We start from the raw sequence: 6,919 nt of genomic DNA on the forward strand, positions 1-6,919 counted from the left end.
TTTTCATCTCACATTGGAATTTTTTCTTTGCACAATAAATTTTCAATTTTTTCAATCCACAACAATAAGAACAAATAAAAACTTCTCAAATCCACCCAAAATTGTGCAGATTACATGCACACTACAACTCCCTCACCTCACTCACTATTAGCTCCCCCAAGCCAAGCTTGGGACTAGTAACCAATGGGGCTTAAATAGGCTTGTAATGTGGCAAAATAAACAATAAAAGGGCACAAGCAACAACATGGGTAGCAAGAAGGGAACAAATGTATCTAATATCGTCTGAAAGCCACCTAGAGGAACAAATGCCTTCGTCCTCCTCAATGTGCATATTAATGAGTCATGCAAACATTACTCAAAGTTATAAACCAATACTCAACTTCATTGACATACCAGGAACTAACACACATTCCTAACCAAATCAACTAGTCAAGCACTATATTCACAAGTAGTTGGGCAAAATTGACTCATGTTAAGACATCCAAGTAATCAAACATCAAATCATGGCTAACCTATCCACAATACTCGTCATCATATACCAAGAATTAAAACAATTTTCATGAATGGGGCACAGGGAAGCATGATTTATTATTCATTGGATCGTATTTTTTGTATGTTTTTTTTTTTTTTTTTTTTTTTTTTTTTTTTTAAAAAAAAAAAAAAAAAAACTAAAATAACTACACTAAAATAAAACAAGAAAGATAAGAGAGATAAGGAGAGAGAGAGTACCACATGTACGAAGCAACTCCCCCAAGCTAAATGCGGCAATGGCCTCATTGCAGCGTAAGGAGAGCATAGGAATCTCGACGGCTCCTCAAAAAGAATCGGGTTGCCTCCCGCAAGCGCTTGTTTAGAAGGTCATTAGCTTGACCGTATTCATCCTCATTGAGTTTGTGGTGAGGAAGAGAATGTGATATCTGACTTTTCTTCAATAGGATCTCCCGCTCGATAGTGCTTCACCCTTTGTCCATTGACTTTGAAGGTGCCCCCGGTGTTGTTCCATAATTCAATGGTGCCATAAGGATATGCTTTGTAGACCGTGAAAGGGCCCGACCATCTTGACCTGAGTTTCCCTGGAAATAGTTTCAACCTTGAATTGAATAGAAGGACTTGCTCTCCTTCTTTCACAGAATTTGGAGGGGGAAGTTTCTCTATTACCTCTACTTTGGCTTTATCCACCTCAATCCCTTTGTTTGAAACTACATGGCCTAAAACGATTCCCTGTTGTACCATAAAATGGCACTTCTCCCAGTTCAATATCAGATTGACATCCTGGCATCTATGGAGCACCTTTGTTAGATTATCAAGGCAAATATCGAAAGATGAACCATAAACAGAAAAATCATCCATAAAAACTTCCATAGAATTTTCTATGAGACCTGAGAAAATAGCCATCATACACCGTTGGAACGTGGCTGGGGCATTACACAGTCCGAATGGCATTCTGCGATATGCGAAGGTGCCATATGGACATGTGAATGTAGTCTTTTCCTGATCACAAGGGCGGATGGGGATTTGAAAAAAAACCGGAATATCCATCCAAGTAACAGAAAAAGGAATGGTTAGCCAATCGTTCGAGCATTTGATCAATGAAAGGCAAGGGGAAATGATCTTTACGGGTGGCTTTATTTAATTTTCTGTAATCAATGCACATCCGCCACCCTGTAACAGTTCTTGTGGCAACAGGCTCGCCTTTGTCATTCTTGACAACTGTCATACCTCCTTTCTTTGGTACTACTTGTACAGGACTAACCCACTTACTATCTGAGATAGGGTAGATTATTCCTGCAGCAAGCAATTTGAGAACCTCTTTCTTGACTACCTCCATCATAGTTGGATTTAGCCTTCTTTGAGGTTCTCTAGAGGAGGCATGATCATCCTCAAGAATGATCTTATGCATACAAAAAGAGGGATTAATACCCTTGATATCATCAATGGTATACCCAATAACATTTCTATATTTTCTTAAAACAGCGAGAAGTTTCTCTAATTCAATGTTATTAAGCTCAGCATTAACAATAACAGGGTATGTATTTTTAGGACCAAGATATGCATATTTAAGATTAGATGGAAGGGGTTTCAACTCTACCTCGGGAGGCGTCGAACTCTCCCCAACACTCGATGTACTAAGGACTTCCTTGACTGGAGCGATGATTGGATTAGCTTTTGCGTCTTCTAGTAGCCTCGTGTACTCCCTTACTTCCCAATCTTCATCATGGATACTCCCTATCAACACCGTTTCAAGAGCATCTTCCTTTTTGATCAGGGGAAGTTGTTCTTGTTGTAGATCATCGAGGACATCCACTTGACAAATAGTCTCACCCATAGACGGATTTCCCATAGCATTCAGTAATGAATACTCCATTTTCTCATCCCCTACTTCAAATGTTATTTTCCCATTCTTCATGTCAATAATTGCACCTGCAGTAGCTAAGAATGGTCTACCAAGAATAATAGGGACATGGGCATCTTCTTCCATTTCCATAACAACAAAATCACATGGAATAAAGAATTTACCAACTCGCAATGGAACATCTTCAAGTATACCGAGGGGAAATTTAACTGACCTGTCTGCAAGTTGCAGAGATATCCTTGTAGGCTTTAGCTCACCCATTTGAAGCTTTTCGCAGATGGAGAGCGGCATAAGGCTTACACTTGCACCAAGATCGCATAGCGCTCTATTGATCTCTATATCTCCGAGCTTCACTGGGATTGAATAGCTGCCTGGATCACCTAGTTTCTTAGGAAGAGTGTTTTGCAGAATGGCACTACATTCTGCAGTTAGAGAAACAGTAGCATTCTCTGCAAGCTTCTTCTTGTTAGATAGCATGTCTTTCAAAAACTTTGCATAAGAAGGCATTTCAGAAATTGCATCCAAGAACGGTATATTAATGTGAAGTTTCTTAAGGATGTCTAGAAATTTACCGTACTTTTTCTCTAACTTAGCCTGGGCTAACCTCTGTGGGAAAGGGACTCTTGGCATGTATGGGGCGAGAGGTGGGATCGGTTCCCGTGGCTTTTCTTGAACATCATTCCTTGGAATTAGGCTGTCTGGATCTCCCGCCCGGTCGGGCAGTGATTGCCCGGTCTGACCGGGCGAAGAAGAGCTGCTTATGTTCTTCTGTTTGTCTGGAATTTCTTCTTGCGCCCGATCGGGCGGACCTTGCCCGGTCTGACCGGGCGAAGAAGAAATTCGCACAGTCCCCTGTTTTTCGTCGACTGCTTCTCGCGCCCGATCGGGCGGACATTGCCCGGTCTGACCGGGCGAAGAAGAATTTTGCAAAATCCCCTGTTTTTCACTCATTCCCTCAATATCTATCGTTGATGGTTCCCTTACGGGAAGGTCTTCCAACTGTTTTCCACTCCTTAAAATTACAGCATTCATGTGCCCCTTTTGTGGTTGCTCTGTTTGGCCAGGAAACGTACCTGGTGTTTTTGAAGATTGGCCGACTTGATGAGCAAGTTGGCTTATTTGATTTTCCATGAGCTTATTCTGGGCTTGTAACTGTTGGATGGAATTATTTGTGGTGTTGATGAAGTTCTCCATCATTAGTTCGAGATTGGATTTTTGAGGGAGTGGTTGCATAGGTTGCATGGGTTGTTGTACTAGGGGTGGTCTTGGTTGAAAACCAGGTGGATTATAATTGTTGTTTCGAGGTGGGGGCGGAGGTGGATTTTGCTGAGCCTGGGTGTTTTTGTATGAGAAATTTGGGTGATTCTTCCAACCTTCATTATAAGTATTAGAATGGGGATCGTATGGTCTTTTAGGGTTGGAATTGTAGAAGGCATTGGCTTCCTCAATTGATACCTCATTCGAATTTCGTGGGCAATTAGGTGCGATGTGACCTTGAGTATTACACATTTGACAAGTTTCTAGCACATTATTAGAAGATCCAGTTTGTAATCTATCGAACTTGCTTGAAAGTGCCTGCACAGAACTAGTTAAAAGAGTTAGAGCATCAACATCTAATTTACCTCCTTTCTTGACACTATTTCGGCCGCCTGGGTGATAGTTGTCATTGGCTGACATCTTCTCAACCAGCTCCTTTGCTTCGGTTGGATTTTTAGTTAAAAGGGAGCCTCCAGATGCGGCGTCGATATAGATCCGGAATTCATGGGTTAGACCGTTATAAAAGGTTTGGATTAACATCCATTCAGGTATGCCATGATGAGGGCACTGTCTCTGTAATCTCTTGAATCTCCTCCATGCGTCATATAAGGATTCTTCATCTGATTGCCTGAAAGTGGATAGCTCGTTCCTTAATCTTGCAGTCTTTTCTTGTCCCAAGAACTTGACCAGAAAAGCTTTTACTAGTTTATCCCATGTATCAAAGGAACCAGAACCCTCATCTCTTAACCATTCCTTCGCCCTATCCCGTAATGAGAATGGAAAAAGGCGAAGTCTAAGAGCATCATCTGTAACACCATTCAGCTTCATAGTGTCACACTTTTCCAAGAAACCATCTATATGATTCACTGGGCAATCAAGAGGTGTGCCAGCAAATGAATCATTGGATATGAATTGAATAAACTGCGGTTTCAATTCAAAATTCTGAGCGGTGATAGGTGGTCTAACAATGCTAGAAAGGAGTCCGGTTGTTGTGTCAGGGATACCGTACTCCAAAAGAGACTTTGTTGCTTGGTCTTCCATATTTCTGTTACCTGCTCTTCTTCTACTTCTTCGTCTTCTTGCAGTCGCTTCAATTTCTGAATCGAGAGGCACTAAGTCGTCTGACCCTGAGCGACGTGTTTGCATACAACAAAGAACTAGGCAAAGAACATCAAAAACACAGGAGGCAATAGCCGAAGCAACAAACAACGCTTAGTAAAAACGAATCACGGAAAATCAATATGAAACCGTTAGTCCCCGGCAACGGCGCCAAAATTTGATAGGCTTATCGCGTACCTAACAAAAATAACCTAACTATTCCTTCTAACTGTGTAGTAGGGCAAGTAAGGATCGAATCCCAAGAGACTATGGTTCATTCAATTAATCAGACTCAATTAATCACTAAGCACGTCACCAATCAATAATGGATGATAATAATCAACTAATATATTAAATAACACAATTAACTAGAGGAAATATTAATCAATAAACTAAAGCATCCAAGATCAAGCATTACCACGATTATGATTGATAAACTAATAAATCTACCCCCAATATATAAATCAATTGACAAGAAGAAAAGCAATCCCTAATAATAATACCAAAGGTCTCTTCCAAGTTATCAATGGCTTCCCAAATTAACTATCAAGCCTACTTCCGTGGAATCAAGCGAATAAGGGACATTAAACACCATGCCTAGATTCCTAATTATTCAATCATCTACTTCCGTGATGATCTTCAAACCCTTAATTGGAATAACCTAATCCCGTTAATACCCAACTTCCGTTGCAATAAGAACAAAGGGATGATAACAATACTAATTATTCCTAATCTAGTATTGGCATAAACACAATCAATTAAGCATGTCAATTGGGATTATTATTGGGGAATTTAAAGATCTACTTTATACATCAATCATAATCGAGCTTAGCAAGATCCCGGATTAAGGAAACTACTCACACATCATAATAAAATCAAAATCAAGTTCAAAAACAAGAAACAGTAAAGAAAACATATTTAGAGAACAGTGAATATCAGAAAAGAGTGAAGTAAGATAAATACCAATTACTCCAATTGAAAGAACTCAAATTGTTGATGAACAATTGATTAATCTGGGATTAAAAGATTGAAATTGCTTAAAGGAAATAAAACTAGGGTTCTTGAGAGTTTTCTAGGGCTTAAGGAGAAAAACTAATGAAAAACTCTCTTTAAAAGTTAATTACAAAAGGGTATTTATACCCTCAAAAGATAGAAATTCGGAAATAGCTGAAATCGCGCAATCTTGAACATCGCCCGGTCAGACCGGGCAAACCTCGCCCGATCGGGCGGAGGAAGGCTGCGTAAAATACGACAGTTTTCCTTCTTTGCCCGGTCAGACCGGGCGAACCTCGCCCGGTCGGGCGCGCGTAACACGTTTCCAGAATTGCATCTTCATAACTTGACTTCTTCATCGCCCGGTCTGACCGGGCGAAGCCTGCCCGATCGGGCGCGCGTTGCACCGTTCAGAATTGGGCTTCTTCCTGTGAACTCTTCATTGCCCGGTCTGCCCGGGCAAGCCATGCCCGGTCGGGCACTCCACATAAATTGCAGTTCTTGGCTATCAACTCTTCCGAATCTACTAAAAACACGTCCAATTGCCTAGAAACGCTTCATATTCCTGAAAAGCTTACTAAAACAATCGAATACACTAAAGAAGAGATTGTTAGCAAGAAATGGCTCCGTAGAGCTCAAAACCATATAAAATTACTAAGTAAAACCGGGGAAAACCATTGTAAAAAACACGTATATCAGCAGTATTGCACAGGTTAGCTTGATAATGTGAAGTTCGGGATTTGACATACGCATTGTCAAGGGATGTGTGTGATTGAGAGTATTCGTTCTTTGTGTTGAACTTATTTATGTTTTACTATTTTAGTTATGTTTTGGGATTTTGAATACTAGTTTGGTTTTAATAAGGGTCTTTATGGTTCTAATTTGTAAACTTTGACTTATTGGTTTTCTAAACTATGTTATTTTATAGAGTTATGTTTGATTTTCCACTGCGATACTTTGATAAAGCCTTAACGTTTTAACACGTGGCGGTAACATGCCAATGGTTCTCCACTATTTTCTTTAAAGTAAGTGGTTTGGAAAAGGGAGAATTATTAGGGTGTTGCACCCTTGTCCTTTGTGGTTGCGGCTAAGCAATGTTTAGCAATAATGGATTATTTGTAGTTTAATTTTTTTTTTTAAAAAAACCGTAAAAAAAAGTATTTAGACTTAGACTTAGGGTGGTTTAGACTTTAAACAAATGGATTTAGTGTAGGGGTG

Source organism: Chenopodium quinoa, unplaced genomic scaffold, assembly GCF_001683475.1.
Source record: "Chenopodium quinoa cultivar QQ74 unplaced genomic scaffold, ASM168347v1, whole genome shotgun sequence".
Taxonomy (NCBI): Eukaryota; Viridiplantae; Streptophyta; class Magnoliopsida; order Caryophyllales; family Amaranthaceae; genus Chenopodium; species Chenopodium quinoa.